Raw genomic sequence first — 17,675 nt, forward strand, 5'->3', positions numbered from 1 at the left:
TCCATCTCTAAGGTCTCGTCTTTCCATGGCCTCGTCCACTTCATCCCTCCATGATCTTCGGGGTCTACCTCTTTTTCTCCTTCCTATTGGGCTCCAATCCGAAATCTTTGCTATTCACCCTGTATCATCTGTTCTTCTCACATGTCCATACCAAATTAAATGTTTTACTTCGATGTAGCTGAGTATGTCTTGTTCTACTGCCATTCTTCGTTTTATGTCCTCATTTTTGATGCGATCCATTTTTGTCACTCTGCAGCTTCTTCTCATGAACTCCATTTCAGTTGCTGTGATTTTGGACCTCTTTTGTTTATTTATTACCCAATTCTCTGCTCCATAGGTCATTATACTGCGTACCAAGGTGTTATAAATTCTCTTCTTCGTATTTCTGGTAATCTGTCCGGTGATGTAGGAGGGGTAATTTCGTTGAGATTTTTAGATCTTTACCTTTGTCTTTCGACTTCTTCTATGAAGTCGATGTCCTCGTCTGGGTGCTATTTTAATGTACACTCTCTCTCGAGAGAGAGAGAGAGTACTCCTCTTTACCTCTGCTTTTCTGTCGTTTCTGATTATTCTCTGAAGCCTCCAAATATTTTGCATATTTGGTCCTTGTTATTCCATGTCTCTTATGTGGTTTTCCCAGCTTTCACTACGGTGTTGTAGTGCTGTTTTGATCTCTCTGTTTAATTTATTTGCTCTCTTTTTATCTGCCTGGTTTCCTGTCCTTCTTGCTGTCTGCTTTGCTCTGTTCTGTTGCTAAACAACTATGGCACAAAATAAATCAATTCTTGCCATAGTCATCGTGATTGCCAATGTCCTGGAAACCGGACAAGGCATTTGAAGGAAGATAAGTAAATATAATAATTTATTTATTTCTCCAATTACTTCACTTTAACCATTTCATTACTGTGGGGACATATATGTCCCAGAGGATTTTAAAAAATCTGCTCCAAGGCTCGTATCTGAAAACAGTCGTATATTAGGGCGCTGATATATCGATGTACCAATGTATTTAGTTAATAAAATAAATTTAATTGACAATAAGAAAATACATATTTATTTTTTCCGAAAACTTTAGGGACATGCGTTAATAGATAATTATTTTTGTAGGACAAGAAAGCTAAAGTAGTTCTTTTTCTGTAACAGGCTGACTACTAAAACTGAACAAACTTCAAAGCTGACAAAAATATATAAGGTCAACAGCTGACCTCGTTAATGATCGATTATAAGCAGGGGGCGGATTGTTAGTATAAAATAAAAGCCTAATGGCCATTCTTATCACAGAAATGCTAATTTTTATCAATAATTTCCCAAACTCTGGTCGTTTAGCATAATCTTCAAATAATGAAGTAGTGATTATGAATGGGCTGTCATATTCGGCATGAACGCTAACTTATATAGTTGACTCCGCGTATCAAAAGCTTATCTCCTTCTGGTCACGAATATGGTAAGATCTTTAAAAAGCAATTAATATGGTTTTGTTTCGTTAATAAGTCGTTTGAATTGTGATCCTATGATTAACCATAATAATCCATAATTTGTGAATAAAATAAAATTGCTCGTTAATAAAAAAGTTTGAATTTGAAAAATGGTAATATCCCACCAAATTAGGTTGAAGTGAACTTTTATTGAAACAACTACTTCAATATTAACAACTTTTTTCTCGCTATGAAATAAGTTTTTATTGTAAAGTTTTGTTTTGAAACATTAAAAAGCAATTATGACATTTCTATGAGCCCTGATATGTTCATTCAGTTAAATTAAACTGATCGCTTTTTGTATGACACAATTATTCTATTCTTTAGTTCTCTCAATTATATGCTTCCCATCTAAAATTATTGAATTTTCGTAGCATGGATTCCAATTGGGGTCTTTTCGGTATGTTATTTTCTTCAAAGTTTTTGTCAATATTGCATAATGGCAATAGCCCGATCAATTCAATGTCACAAAAACTTGGTTAAAACCAAGAAGACAATTTTGCCGGTAAATAATTTTCTCTCCAATGATATTCGACAAGACTACTTTACGAGACAATTAATGCACCATATCAACGAAACATAATCTTTATTTATTTGTTAACAATATTAAATGTACCGGGTGGTCCAATAAGCCGATCTCTCGGCTATATATCATGTAATAAATTTAGGAGAAAAGTGGCCAAGAGGAATCGCTGGAAATAACTTCCGCTAGCTGGCGTAACCTGTGAAGAAAAATTTTAAAACAAGTTTTTTGTGAAATATACCCAATTATACCAAGTGTTAAATAAGTAAACTAGAAAGAAGCCTAAATTCCGCATAAAGTTGTTCAAGTACTTTTTTTTATTTTTTCAAATAAAGGGTGGGAGAGAGTGGGAAAGTATTTGTGGATAAATACCTACATAACTACAGAAGAACCGTTGAACACTATAAGAGAAAAACAATACAATATAGAACTACTCCAAGAACAATCAATAAGAGAACTATACCAACAACGTCTATACAGAAAATGGCTGACTACAAACAACGATGAAGTTTACAAAAAAGATAGAGAAGTGAAAAAACAAATAACACAACAAAAAAATGAAGAATGGGAAAGAACCTGCTTAAATATTGAAACATACATGGGAGGTACAAGAACTTTGGAGTCATAGAAAGTACTGAGAGGATTGAAACAAAACTCACAAGAAAAAATTAAATTGGGAAATATACAGGACAAAGAATGGAAGGACTATTACAAGGAACTGTTAACAGAACAAAGACCACACTTCATTGGAAAAGAAAACTGGCGAAGACGAAACAGATCCCCACAACAAGAAATAGAAATAAGAGATAGGGAAATGAAAAAAGCCATTAAAGGAAACAAAAATAAGAAAGCACCGGGACCTGGAGGCATCTCACCTGAGCTTATAAAATACGGATCAAAAAAATTACACCGGATGATACAATGGATATTTCAGAAAGCCATAAATGGAGAACAGCTTCCAAAGGAATGGACGGAGGCATACATGACATCTATATTTAAGAAATGAGATAGAAAACGATGCGAAAACTACAGAGGAATAAGCGTAATATCATCAATAGAAAGATTATATGGGAAGATACTGCGAGAAAAGATAGAGCAAGCGATAAAAGGCAAAATCGGGGAGGATCAGGCAGGCTTCACAGCAGGAAGATCATGCATAGACCACATATACACACTGGAACAACTGTTGGAAAAGAAAAAAGCAAAAAATAGAGATACACATTTGGCATTTGTGGACCTGGGAAAGGCGTATGATTCTGTACCAAGGTCAGAACTATGGGAGGCAATGTACAAATTAGAAATACAGACGGAACTCATAGAAGCTGTATAAAGAAAATAAAGTGTCCATTAAAATGATAACAAGAATCACGAAGACTTCACTGCAACAAAAGGGCTAATGCAGGGTTGTTCCACATCTCCAACCCTATTCAAAATATACTTAGAGAAAGCCTTGACTACATGGAAAATAAAATGCGAAGGCATGGGAGTACCGGTACAGAACGAATACCTATATACGTTAAGATTTGCGGACGATCAAGTAATGATTGCACAAGACCAAGACGACCTCAGCTACATGATGAAGAAACTATAAGAAGCATATACCAAAGCTGTCCTAGATATTAACCTCGCGAAAATAGAGTACCTATCTACAAGTGAAGAAGACATAGAAGATCTACAGATTGATGACAACGTAACAATCAAAGGAAAGGATAAATTCAAATACTTGGGGTTTATAATCACGAAAAATGCAACAACAGAGAAAGAAATTACACAAAGATTGGGACAAACAAGAACAGCAATCTGACAACTTAACTCAGTAGGGTGGGATAGACACCTAAATATGAAGACAAAAACACAGATTTATAAAACATTAGTGCGAAGTATTATGACATATGGGGCTGAAAATTGGATCATAAACAATAAAAACAGCAGTAAGATAGTAGCAACAGAGATTAAATGCCTGCGAAGATGCTGCAAAGTAACAAGAATGGATAGGAGAAGTAATGACGAAATAAAGCAAAGAACATCAATAGAAACAGACATACTAACATATATAGAACAAAAGAGACTTAAGTGGTATGGACATGTAAGAAGAACTAGCGACAGCAGATGGATAAAGAGAATAATCGAATGGAGCACCATAGGAAGGAGGAAAAGAGGACGACCCCGAAAATCCTGGAGGAACGAAGTAGACGACGCCATGAGTAAGAGAGGCCTAAACGATGGAGAATGGGACAACAGAGAGAGATGGAAACGGTTGAGCGAGGAAAGGAAGTGAACACTGTAGAATCCCTTAGATTGTCTTATTCAACTTCGAGAGCAACAACTTGTTGCGAGCAGCAATCTCCACAGTTATAATTGTCAAGATAATATCCAACCTTTATAGCGGAGATGACACTTGAAGAAGAAGAAGATGATAAAAATAATTAAAGAGTGAAATCCATTACAATTTTAATGTTGTGCGCAGGACCGTTTTCTTGAAACCAAAAGTGATTAAAATTGCTGTTAGCCTGTTAGCTTCTACAAAACAAGAAGCTATTGTTATTCACAACTCTACTTTGCCTAATCTAGTATGTATTTACTAGATATGGGGATGCTGAATATTGTTGGAAAATAAACCTTTACTTAAGTCACCGACAAACCGGAGCATAACTCAATATCTGCGTTTGCTTTTTAATAATTCACTAGAAGTGGCAACTCTTTCCCTAATATTATTTCAAAAGATATCTTTATTATAAGCAGCAGCCAATGCCATCACACCCTGATTGAGAAAAGTGTCGGGGTCCAAATCCGCCCCTCCGACACCGCTCAAGTGCCTTTGCATCAACCCATTCGTTAGCTCTGATTTTTATCTCCCTTCGTTACATAAATGGGGCGGAGTCTGACAGTTGCAATCGTTCTGGCAGCTCGCGATTCCGATAAGATAAAAACTAAAGCCGTATTTACATACCTTTCAGACTATTCTAATTGAGGATATTTCTAAGACGTACAACATAAAACGATCTAATTTGAATGGTTGTAACTTCTCGTTTAACTTATTATTTCCAGTTGAGATGTTTTACATTGTCCGATAAATAGTTATTTCTGCCTACCTGTTTACATAAAATATTATAGATGTATTATTAACATTTAGGATAATATCATTATTAAGAAATAATTTTATAGTCAAAAAGGTAGTTCCAAAATTTCTCATTTTTTACCGTTGTTAGCAAACTTACTGTTGTTCCAATATTTTTCTTAAACATTATTTGAATTGTTGGTGAAAGATTTCTTATTGTATTTGGAACATTCGCCAGATTTTTAAAAGCATGAAATAAATATTATTTATTATGTAATACAAAGCTCAAATTTGCTCCCAATCTGGATTTGTGAACGCCGTTGGCACAAGGGACGCTTTATGTAGCGTTCAGGTATTGTTTCAGAAATGTAAAGATATCAGCTGTGATGTTTTTGCATGCCTTATTTACTACAAGAAGACTTTGGATAGAGTCAGGCATGAACAAATGGTGGAATTGCTGAAGAGGGCAGGGATTAACAGAAGAGACCTAAAAATAGCTAACCTGTATTGGAATCATTCAGCGGTGCTCTAATAGATAAAGAATATACAGATCAGGTCAAAATCTTAAGGGAAGTGAGACAGGGGTGTATAATTTCACCAATGATATTCAATCTGTACTCAGAGCACATTTTTGAAGAGGGTCTAAAGGATATTGATGAAGGCATCTCAGTAAATAGAGTCAATCTTTCGTTTTTTCAATATAAGGTTTGGTAGTGTTATACAAGGTAATTCAAAAGATAATTACGGGTGTTAACTTGGTAGTAAAATTAACACCCTGTAGAGTTGTAAAGAACAAGACTTTAATGTTGATAATTGGTGGATAAAACCCCCACATCTTTATATATATTTAAAGAACAGATATCTGCCTTTTTTTCATGAAATTTAAATATTAGAACAATAAAATATGAATCAAACAGCTGTTGTAAAATTACATCCTTTCATATTATTAACTCACAAGCGCCATGTGTATTATCCCATTTACATAGGTAGTTTATTAACTGATATAATAGCCCAGTTAGATTGCGGCGAGCCGATGCAAAATTGAAGATTGCAGGAAAGTAATTAATTCTCGCTTAAATTCCAATTTGTTCGTCAAATATGAGAGAGCGTATTGTCGACGATATAGCTAATACCATACTTTAATCTACCATTTACGAACAAATTGCCACGCTTAGAGTTGAAGGGTTTGTGCTATTTATAAAAGCTTTTTCATATTGTTTAACTTATTAAGAACACTTATGGACCACCGATTACAAAATGAATATTACATTATTCAATAAATGCAATCAATGCTAACAGGTATTAGAAAATTGTAGGTACAAAAAGGTGGTATTAACTACATAAACTAAAAAAAGAAGAGTATCGTCTAACGTCTATACATCTCTTTGAGTTTCGTAACTCATCATTTCCTATATACCTTCAACATAACCAAAGGAAAAGCTTTGCTTTATTGGATATTCTTTCCAGATGGACGTTTCATTTAACCCTATTCTTGACAAAACTAAATAAAAATGTGAAAACTGTGTATTCTTTCTATTAGTGCCCTTCTCGAAATATTTAAAAATTTATGAAATAGATATTTTACCTTAAATTTATCGCTAAGTGTCAAATTTAAATTTTTTGCAAATCTGTTACAATGCCAAGAGTATCACAAACCTTGTTATCACCGATGATCCATGCATTTTATAAGGTTTAAAACGATTTCTCAATACAAAAATTCAAATTTCTTTCATTCAAATTTCAAAGTTTATGGAAGTACTCTCGCGCCATAATATCCCCTACCATTAAATTTTAGGAAAATTATATATTTCCCTCCTTGACGCAGGCATTGCCTGAAAGTGCCTGAAAGTGGTTTATTCCATTATAACGCGAGTCGTCATCTACTGATGTCTTTTTGTAGATTCTTTTTTAGGTACATGGTCTTGTTCTTTATTAGACAATCTTCTTTTGTGGGCACCATTCATCCCTTTTTTAGCAGTCCATCAGAAATCGGTTTTCTTAATATTTTCAGGCTCATTTGCTTTGAGCTAATACTGTAAATGGCAAGGTTCTTATGAGACAGCACTCAGGAAATAAATAAAACTGTATAAAAATATTACAGAGATAAAAAAATCAGTTAACAAAAAAAACTAAAACTTACAATGTTTATTTATAGGATCATAGCATAACATAAAACAATCATCAAAACACCAAAAAAAACACTATTTCTTATCAAAAATTAAAAGTTTGTAAAAATAGTCGGGAACCTTCTCAAAAATGCAACAGATGTCAAATGTTGTCAGTTTTGAGTTATCAGAAATCGGTAATAATAAAGATATAAGCCAACTATTTCCATCTAGCTGTAGTTTCATATTATTTGTACAAAAAGTGACTAACAGAATGCGCCACAAGTTACCTACAACTTACCTAGCGCCTAAAATGAATATGTTACATTTTTGTTAAGAAAAGGGTTAAGCCGCTTATCTAGTATTACTCCTAGATATTTGATCTCATTCTCTACACAGAGAGGGCGTCCAGATGTTTCGTCTCCATGTGAAACTGATTACTACTGTTTTATTAGAATCGACAGAGATTTTTTCCCTGTTGCACCACCTAGTAAGGATATTTAATATTCTTTGGATTGTGCTAGATAGGTAGGACCCTGGTCGAGAGGCATAATATTCTCTATTTAATAATACATGCAAAATAGATGGACAAAGAGGTCCATGTCTAAGAAGACCGTCATAGTTTAGAAACCTGAGGGTATGGTTTAACAGATCCTCTGTATCCCTTTTCCAAATTGCCGTCAACAAAATGAGTATAGCCAATTTAATAGCCAACGAATGATAATTGGGCATGGCACAGAAGAAGAAAAAAGTCCTATACTCCTAAGTCCAGAAACTTTATTATTTAGAAACATAGCACAGATGAAGAAGAAAGAATACCTATACTCCTAAGAAACTTATTGTCCAAAAGCTTTATTGTCCAGAAATTGTATTATCCAGAAACAAGGCGTTTAAGAAGTTCTTCTTGTTCTACCGGTGTATAACCAGTATATGGCAGTTTTTTTCTCCATTTCGCATTTTATTTTTTTTTATAACAAATCCCAACGTGCTATATTTTATTATAACTACAATCTGATCTGCAAAGATCAATTATCATTTTTTTTCTACCTTAAATTACCAACAAAAAACTTAAACTAAAGACCTACTCACTAGCGATACTTTGTTTTATACTATCACTTCAATAACTGGAAAGGCTTCTTTCTCTTGAGTCTTCTGACCAAATTCACATTGTCGAGGAGCTGGATGGCCTTGGGGTCACTGTAATTGAGAAGTCGTTTTTCGTGACCTCAGGCAAATTTCTCGACGGTCTGATTAACAGTGTCTATCTTCTAAGTCTCTATGGAGGTTACGATTTCCGAAATATCAAGCAGCATTAACGATATTCTTGAGCACTTTATTCTGAAAACGCTGGATAATGTCTATAATGCTTTTACTGGTACAATTCCACAGCTGGATGCTGTATGTCCTTACAGGTTTAAGAATTGGTTTGTACAGAAGAATTTTATTGTTGATCGATGGAATAACCAATACCTTTTCTTGTACTTTATGCCGAGCTGTCCTCGTTTCTTCATTATGTGGGGCTTTTAGCGTAAGCTTACGTCTAGAGTATTATTCAAATATGTGACTGTCTGCATAAGGTATCTGAGTATTGATCAAGGTATCATGTTACCTATATTGATGTAATTCAAAAAGTCTATAGTTCTTGAAAACCGTCGAAAGCTGCCTTCAATGTTGCTGTTTTTTTCCTAATACGAATATTTGCCCTCTATTAACTTTGTTACGATTTATTGTAACAGTTTCTTTCCAGTTACTTTTCAACTTCATTTCTTACATCATAATGCAGTAAAATAGTTTTAAATATTTAAATGTTTGTCTAGAGCCTCGATTTCTAGTAGCCAATGAGTCAACTAGTTCAGTTCCTTGAATTTTTTGTCTCGTTCCTTATTATTAAGGCCTAAGAATAAAGCCTAATTATTATCCTTGCAATTTATTACAAGTTTATAATTGTTAAGTAGATTTTTTACCACTCAAAATGGCTGTATTCACTTTTTTTGTTTTATTGTCGTTTATTTTTATATACATTTGGATTCACGTCAGGAGAAAATAAACTATCCAGAACAACACACTCCATTAGAAAAAAAAAGTCACTTTAGTCCCAAAATATGTAGTGTATGTTTTCTGTTCTTAGCTATTAACTTCCAATCTCTGATTTCCATCTCTCTGACATCTTCCATCACTACATCTCTCCATTTCTTTCTTCGTCTTCCTCTCTTTTTTATGCCCTCGGGCACTCTCAAAACAATATTCTTGACTAGTATATTACCCTGCAGTCTTTCTAGATGTCTGAGCCATTCTAGTCTACGTTTTTTCACCACTTTTGTTATTGTAGAGTTAGCATACAATTGGTACACTTCTGCATTAATTCGTCTTTTCTATTCTCCCTCTATTACTTTTCCACCAAACATTCTGGCAAGGCAGACAACGGGTCTCCTTGGCGAACACCCTTTTTCATTTCGAATTCTTCTGAGACTGTACCGTTGTATTTCACAGCACAGATGTTTTGTCTAATTGTCATTTTTACCAATCTTACTATTTTTTCTAGCACTTGGAAGTCTTTTAGCGTTTCTATTCATTTATTTCTGTCTATTGTATCGTAGGCGGCTTTGTAATCAAGAAAAGTACTTGTGCTGAAATATTGTATTCATAGCAATTGATCAGGATTTGTTTTAGCATAAAAATTTGATCGGTTGTAATGTACTAATTTTTAAATTCAAGAACCAAAAGCTTAGCGAAAGTAATTTAGCTAATTTTTTTTCTAATTGGCTTTATACTGGTACAATGTTTCAGCGCCAAGACTTTCTTTATTTTCAAATATGCTTTAAATAAATTATTGTTGTTTATCTCAATTCCATTTTCCATTTAATAAAGATAGTATTTGCGTACAAATGATGAAGCCAAGTAAAAAACAATTCATTGTTAATTACACTAAACATGTTCAATTTCAATACGATCTCGTCGTGGACAAATTCGTTTTATAGAATATGAATCATGTTTAATAAATGACCTCGCAATTAAAGGGTGTTTCCAGTTGGATCACTTTAATTCCTAAAAGGTTTACGTCATGTCAAACCAAAAGTAAAAAAAACGTTATGAATACTTTTAACGATCGCTATCAGAGATGAGTCACATTAGTATAGAGCTGAGTTTAAAAGCGAAAGTTGTGGGAATTGTACTAAAAACTTTAGTGTAAATAAAGATCAAGCAGTGGCTTGGGTATATAATTGTAACAAATTTATTTTTTTGTTGTTAAATAATGATTTTACCTGATATTCTTCGATTCGTAACTAATAAAAGGTAATCATTACTCGTTATAAAATGTGCAATTAAATATAGGATAAGTCTACAGTTCTTTGTTTAATAGTATGAGACAGTTTGAAATAAATTCACTAACAATATTTGGAAACACTTTAGTCCGGTTTAAAAATTCTTTAAACGATCCACCACTTAATCAAACTACCATACTACCATACACGGCCTTCTTCTTTTTTATCGGTTACAAATGAGCTTTTTCACACTATTGACCCGAGTTCATATTACGTCATTATAAAAGTTGCTTCCTTCGTTTGCAATCCATTTATAAGTACAAACTGATTTTTGTTTATAGACGGCAAATCGGAGTCAACGGTGTATTTATATACAAATGTTTACAGTTTGATGTGGCTTTTATTGTTCCCTGTAAACACCAGTCATTTTAAGAGTACATTTTTTTATTTAAAGAACAAAGTTGCGTCCACCCAAAGGTTATTTGCCTAAAAGAGGCCTAAATTCTGTACAAAGTTGTTCAAGTACTTTTTTTTATTTTTTCAAATAAAGGGTGGGGGAGAGTGGGTGGGTGAGAAAGTATTTGTGGATAAATACCTATAACTTTGGTTTGGATCAACCGATTTTAACAAAATTAGTGTCATTAGAAAGAGTGTGGATAAATTAATTTACATCTACTATAAAATAATTGCATTTAGTTTTATTTGTCATAGGTAGAGGGTACTTTTAAATAGAAAAAATTAAAATTTGTTTTTCTTCAAAATGTTTAATGGAAACACCGATTTATTGTAAATTATGATGAAACTGGATTAAATTTGTAATAAAATGGCGCAAACCGCATGTTAATAGCTTTTGTCGAACTCGAGATATGAATAAAAACGCATAAACATAAGTAAGTATAGTATTGACTCACCCTGTATTATAAATTAAATTAAAAAATAAAGTCAGTAGGTACTTTAAAATTTTTTTATAGCAGAAGAATCTTAATGTTGATACTTATTTTGACCATTGTTATTTCATATGAATAAAAATAGCTTTTTGATGAAAAATGAATTTGACGGGGAATTCATATTGTTTATTTATTGACAGCAGTCAAAACATTGTTAAGAAGTGTTATATTATAATTCGAATTGAAGATTGCACTTTTTTCAATAGATATTAATATTGGTAATATTAGTAATTAAATTATCAGTACTAATAATTCGTGATGAGTATATCAAATGCAGAATTATTCTATGATATGATTGGAGTTTATTTCGAATGTCACCAAAATGCCGCTATTGCCTCACGTATATATTCTGTAAGATATCCTGACAGAAGACATTATGGCAAAGAAGTATTTAAAAGAAAAGCAAGAAGATTAAGAGAAACTGGTAGTTTTCATCGTCCTTGTTTTAAACGACGTAGTAGAGGTATGACCGAAGATAATTGAATCAATGTTCTTGCTTTAATTCAACAGAATCCACATTTAAGTAGTCCGGCAAATCTCTATAAAATTAAACATACCCAAAACTAATGTTCTAAGGATGTTAAAACATCACGGGTTGATTTTTCATATTATAAAGTGAACGTTTAGGTCAGAAACTTGGAATTCCCTTTAAACTTTAGACTCAACTTTTATTTTAATATTCCGATAAAAACGCCAACACGGCGCTTTTATCCTTTTATCCGTTTCTTAAAAATACTTATGCACGATTTATCTTGTGAAACAATTGTGGATTTTTCAATATTTTTGAGTTTTAGTAAATATAGTGGTTTTTCTCCACCAATATTGGTTGTTCTGTTTTTTAGATTGCATCCTTATCATGTAGTTCTCCACCAAGCTTTACATGAGAGAGATTTTGATGCAAGGCTGGATTATTGCAATTGGATGTTAGGTCTGCTAGAAGAACTACCTCATATTATGTCAAATATTTTGTGGACAGACGAGGCTACGTTTAATAGTGCGGGTGGTGTTAATCTGCATAATTTGCAATATTGGGCTGAAGAAAATCCGCACTCGATACATGAGGTGCAGGTTCAAGATAGATGGAGTCTTAATGTTTGGTGTGGTATAGTTGATGGAAAGATCGTAGGTCCATATTTCTTTGATAGAACTTTAAATGACGAAACATATTTGGATTTTCTGGAAAATCAGTTGCCTGTTTGATTGGAAGATATTTCCTTACAAACAAGAAAAGATATGACGGGTGCCCAGCGCACTTTTCCATACGAGTTCGAGATTATTTGTATGCAAGTTATCCAAATAAATGGATTGGAAGGGGAAGTATATTTTCATGGCCAGCTAGATCTCCAGACTTAACATGTCTGGACTTTTATCTGTAAAGAAGATTGAAGGACTTAGTGTACCAGACTCGACCAACCAAGCGAGACGACATGAAACAGCGCATTATAAACGCAATAAATAGTATATCAACAGCTGAGATTGAAGCAGATGTTATGTCTACGCGCGAAAGAATTACATCTTTGTGTGGACAACGATGGAAAACAATTTGAACATTTAATTGGACATTAAGTTTTAATGATCGAGATGTCTGTATGATCTTTCACATATTTAATTTTAGTTATAATAAAGGGTGAGTCAACACTATACTCACTTATGTTTATGCGTTTTTATTTATATCTCGAGTTTGACAAAAGCTATTAACATGCGGTTTGCGCATTTTGTTACAAATTTAATGCAGTTTCATTATAATTTACAATAAATAGGTGTTTCCATTAAAAATTTTGAAGGACAAAAAATTAAATTTTTTCTATTTGAAAGTACCCTCTACCTATGACAAATAAAACTAAATGCAATTATTTTATAGTAGATGTAAATTAACTTACCCACACTCCTTCTAATGACACTAATTTCGTTAAAATCGGTTAATCCAAACCAAAGTTATAGGTATTTATTCACAAATACTTTTCCACTCTCCCCCGCCCTTTATTTGAAAAAATAAAAAAAGTACTTGAACAACTTTGTACAGAATTTAGGCCTCTTTTTAGTTTACTTATTTAACACTTAGTATAATTGAGCATATTTTCCAAAAAACTGGTTTTCAAAGTTTTCTTCACAGGTTACGCCCCTTAGCGGTTAACCCAGAAACTTGAAAGTTATTTCCAGTGATTTCTCTTCGCCACTTTTACTAAGGAATTTGTTTTCTAAAGTTATAACATGAATAGTTTCTGATATAAAGCTGAGAGATCGGCTTATTGGACCACCCGGTACAATGTTTATACATTTTAAGTAGCCCAATAAATTGTACGCATCAAAATTTTTATCAAGTAATGCTTTCAGGTTTCAACAAAATTTTCAAAAAGACTAAAAATTAAATTTTTAAAATAATATAAACTTCTTGCATGAATGGGTCAATCTTTTCACCTCCAAATTATGTTGCAGTTACTGTCTGTAAGATAAATGTAAAATTTATTTAGGAACACACCAATATTTTATTAATTGTCAAAGAAATCACAATAATATTTTAATATCTCTTTTGATTATACCATTTGTGTTGGAAGGAATAAATTAAATTATGTAAAGAAAAATTTAATAACGAATAAACAAATAATAACATGTTTAATGATATTTTTCAGGTTTTTTTATAACCCTAAAATATTATATAAGGTTAGCTAAAACATTTTCAACTTCAAAAAGTTCAGTAACATCTTTATTTAGCAATTCATCTTCAAAATTGTCTTAATTTTGATCTCTGGCTAGGTAATACTCGTAGAATGTTGCTGTAGATTAGAACGGTTGAATCTTTTCAACCTTACAGCCACTTCCACTGGATAAAGTAGTACCTAAACCTTCTCTTCCATACATAAAAAATTATGTTGCATATCTGGTTCTAATATGAAATTCATTATAGAAATTGGATTGTTTAGTGGACTTCTTAAAAATGGCTTTACTTCTCCTAAGAATCTCCTTGTAAGAACTCATTTCTATAATCTCTATTTAAACTTTTTATCAATAATACAGAATTATTTATTCCTACCTAGTAGGTACCTAGAAAAACCTATCCAAGAACGAAATTGTCAGAATTTAAAATCAATATTCCATATATTATATACAAGATTTATTGAAAGTTTTGAAAATTTCCTACTACACTCTGGATATTTTGTATATTTACTCTGAGTCTTTTTTATTTATAATTGAATGTATTTTATAATTATTAAAAGAATCTGACAACCTAGGTACTATGTGCATATTTTTCATTTTGGAATCCGATACTACTATTATTGAATCAATAGTACCAATATATCTTGAAAAAGGTAATTAATCCATTTTTTAATTATCAAGATTATAAAAATATTGAATCCCTAAACTAAGTAAATGAAAATATATATACACCTACTTTTATATTCATTTTTAACAACTGTTTATAATCTTTTCTCAGAATATAGATCGCTGTCGGTTTACTTAATCTTAACCTTTTAAAAAAATCTTTATCATTACAAAAATTAAAATGTTCAATTTTACATCAAATATTATATTCTCGCACTAAGTATATAAGTTTATATTAAATATCATACTGATGATACTCTCTGATTTCATTAAATCTTTTAATATCCATATCTCCAAACCTACACTAAACAACAATATTAAGGTTAATTTTTTATTTCGCAATAACCTACAACATAATAACGGACTACAATAAACACAATTTATTTTCCAGATAACTTTTTATTTAGTACTTTATTTGGTAAATAAATATTTTATACTTTATATGTCAGATAATTTTAATTTATGATTAGGATTACAAAATCAAGATTGTTGGGACAGGGTAATATTTACAGATGAGAAATTTTCAATCTTCTAAAAAGGACTAAATTGGAGTGTATAAACCAGATAATAATAGATTTAATCCTCTAATATGTTAATAGATATCGAGCAGCTGGTCATTTTAGCGCCAATGTATGGGGATGGATTCGATCTAGAGGAATGGGAATGGTATGGCGTATTAATGGCAAGTTTGTTGTGCAGACTTATCTGAATATTCTAGAAAACATCATATTTCCCAGTGTAGAACAGTTGTATCCAGAAAATAATTTTATCCTCCAACAAGATAATTTTCCTCTTCACAGTGCAATTAAAGTAAACCAGTGGCTCCAGAACAACAACATCGAAACCTTACCATGACCCAGATACAGTCCAGATTTAAACCCAATCGAGAATATGTGGGGAGTTATTATAAAACGGTTGTATCCGTATAATTTTATACCTCAAAATGCTGAAGAGCTGTGGCACGGTATACAACAGGTTTGAGAAGAGCTCTCTGAAGAAGACAATTTCATAGTTCCTTTTACGCAGATGGACCGAAGACTACAAGCTGTTATCAATGCTGATGGAGATATTACATAATATTCATTTTATTTTTACATACCTAAATTTAGTATAGTTTTGGTCTTCGGGATCCTTGCTTTCTTTCGAGAGTTTCTTGTTCCCTCCATTTTTTATTAATAGAAAAACTGTGGTTCTGCTTATGTTAAAATGTTTTGCTGCCTCTGATAGTGTCCAGTTATCTTTTAATTTGCTTACAATTCTTGCTTTAATATATTATTGAGTTAAGTTGTTTTTTTATTACTTAATAATAATAGTAATAATAATAATAACAACTCTATTTTATGTAAAAACTATCATTTATATATTCTTTATAAAATATAGGAATTCAAAATAATATAAAAATTTAGACCCTAATAGTTATTACAATTAATGAATTAATATATGTAATTAATTGTTTGTTTATTTTATTATTTGTCTGTCATAATAAATATAATATATTGTCAGGTCAATCAAATACACTGCTCAAAACGATCAAATCTTACTAAGAGTCGTATCAGTTTTTTTAGGAATCAGCTGTACTTACAGATAAAATGTTAGAGCATTAGCTTAGTCTGTGATAGAATTAGTATAACTACAGTTTTTCTTATTATTGGCGGTTTGATCTTTTTACTTATGCTTATGAATTAATATTAACTATGCTTTTTATACCTTAATATCTCACAGAAAAAAAATAAACTAAAGGTAAATAAACTAAAATCCTAAAGGTTGAAAACCCGTTGGTCGATGAACCGGCATCCTTCAATTAAAATTCACCGGGTATTTGGCAAACATACCTGACGAAAAAATGTTGAAGTAAGCCTCTGTTAGAAGCATATTTATTTGATCAATACTTAGGGCCTCCCGTCGAGCTGCGCCAGACTAGCGGTCTACCTTCTCTAATCAATATACAAAAACACTATATAATTTAGTGTTCTACACCGGTCCAATCTTTGACTTCAGGGTGTCCCACTGAAAGTTGTACCAATGCCAATTTGTACCGCTTTAATAATAAATGCTCGTATCCTTTTAAGTTTCTGTCAAAAGGTTTCTTGGTAATTTAGAATTTAAAATTGAAGAATAAACAATAATTTGAGCGGACGAGGCGGTTCAAAAGCTTGTCAATGTCTTATCCATTATCTGCTTATTGTTACAAAATAAAGAAAAATGTGCATGCGATGTATTTGAGAGTGGATGAAGCCAACTGATTTATTTTAAAATATGTACATTTAATGTATTATATTGTACAGTTAGTATTGAATGCGAATAATTCCATGCAAATTTTACACTATGTAAAATTTTGTATTTTTCATTTACTCACTCAATATGATTCCTAGAAATCAGTTGGAGATGAGTATTGTGCCTAGATAAGTTGAGGTATTATGGAATGCTTGGCTTTGTAAATTTTAGAAAGCACAGATTTGGCATTTTTCTGAATTGATATAGAACAAAGTTCTATTGGTTTTTAATAGATGTTGCTGTATCGTGTGGTGCACATTATTTTTAAAATAATTGCTAATATGATAGAAAGATTTTGTTTCATTCAAACAAGATACTTCTTCCACCAAGCCACAAGAAAACTCCTTAAGACCAGAGACATCGCGAAAAATCGGATCCAGAAGATTTTCAGAACAACTCATAGACTGATCGACCATATGATCAGGGTCTATCCGGGTGGTAGGGTAAGTCCGGGAGAGATGGCTCGGTCGAACATATCACAGTTTTATCCTATTTATAGTCAGTTGCACTGCGTTATTTGATGCGTGCGTATGGTATTAGCAATACTCTGTTGTGTCCGTGTTTTTTCCAAGGTTGAAAGGTAAGATATTTAGAAATTCTTATTTACATCTTCTTAAAACTTTTTCGGTAATCGTCAAAACTATTGTGCACTTACTTTTGTCTGTATTTTATTGAAATCACGTTTTGATGGTATGTTGTTTGTATCGTG

At 32.3% G+C, this 17,675-nt stretch overlaps 1 protein-coding gene across 1 annotated transcript in view; it reads left to right on the forward strand.

Moving 5' to 3' along the window:
* The window catches only part of ss (aryl hydrocarbon receptor spineless), a 400,860-nt gene that overhangs the window by 332,977 nt on the left and 50,208 nt on the right, over positions 1 to 17,675 (forward strand). The window lies entirely within an intron of this gene.

The sequence above is a fragment of the Diabrotica undecimpunctata genome, chromosome 8, assembly GCF_040954645.1.
Source record: "Diabrotica undecimpunctata isolate CICGRU chromosome 8, icDiaUnde3, whole genome shotgun sequence".
NCBI classification, from domain to species: domain Eukaryota; kingdom Metazoa; phylum Arthropoda; class Insecta; order Coleoptera; family Chrysomelidae; genus Diabrotica; species Diabrotica undecimpunctata.